Source organism: Echinococcus granulosus, assembly GCF_000524195.1.
Source record: "Echinococcus granulosus chromosome Unknown EG_S00028, whole genome shotgun sequence".
NCBI lineage: Eukaryota > Metazoa > Platyhelminthes > Cestoda > Cyclophyllidea > Taeniidae > Echinococcus > Echinococcus granulosus.
In genome coordinates this window covers 13,125-14,353 of record NW_020170408.1, presented here as the reverse complement: position 1 = coordinate 14,353, position 1,229 = coordinate 13,125, and positions in this window count along the sequence as shown.

Sequence of the window (1,229 nt, the reverse complement as noted above, 5' to 3'; positions counted from 1 at the left end):
CTAATTGAAGGCTCAATTTGCCATCGTCCATTGCCGGTAGCTCACAGCCCTGCCCGTACACACACAGCCGACGAGAGCACAGTCCTCCACGCATCGTGGTAGACGTGTAGGAGGATGGGGCAGTGAGTGGATGGGTTGTGCAAACCCATGCTCTGTCAGCAATCCAGTGAATGAGGTCATTAATGTGAAGTACAGAAGGCGCGCGTGTGACGCGTTAATTGGGTGGGTCATGGTCATCTGGTGTCAGGGTGTGACTTGTGCCATCGTCCTGCTCATTAACTTACATGATTTGTTCACTTTCCACTTGATTGTCCTTTAAAGTGGACGACAAGCTCCTGCTTTGGGACAAGCCAACCTACTGTGCCCAGTGGTGGACGCAAAGCCTTGCTTTAAAATGCGTGTGTTGCAGACAGTCGCGTCCATCTGACAGGTGCCTACACGATGTGGGATGCAGATCCGCCCGTCTTGCTCTCCATCAACTGCATTATCTTAGCAAACGCAGTTCGAAAGTAACTGTCGTTAAAACAAATTTGGAAGAAGAGAAACATCACGCTGGAAATACTTCCAGGTGTCTACAAATTGTCTATCAACGTGTATGACGCCGAGCGCCCAAGGGCGAGCGTCACATGCAACATGGGCCAGCAAGGTGCTCTCGGTGCTACCTGTTCTAAAAAGAGTAGATGGTGTGTTCGCCTAGTTACCTGTTGACCCACCCACCTCACTGTGGCATGACTGCCCATGATTCTACAGCAAACTCTCTACTCATTTGATCGTTATCGGGGTGTAGGCACACCTTTTCAACGGGGATTTTGCGTCATTGTAGTTTGCACAAGACGGTTAAGCATTTCCTTCCTCTGATAACAAGTTAAAGTGATATCATTCTAGGAAGGAAAAACAACTCGGACTGAGGAACTTCGTGAAGAAGTAAAGACTTGAGTACAGTAGCACAGAAGGCAAATCCTTGCAAAACCACAAACGCAAGACGTCAGTAAACTAAAGAATTCATAAAGGAAGTTGAAATGTGGTAAAATATCTACGCTGAGGGTTTGGAGCGGCCCTTTATTGACAAAGTTTGCTCTAGTAAAGGAATACTTAAGATCAACAAATAATGCCTTCCACATTTGATTATGCGTCAGTTTACAATGCCATGTCGCATTGCTTTAAACAACAGACCTGATATTGACGCAGTAAATGCTGATTTATTACTACGATGAAGCAGTATTTTAGAG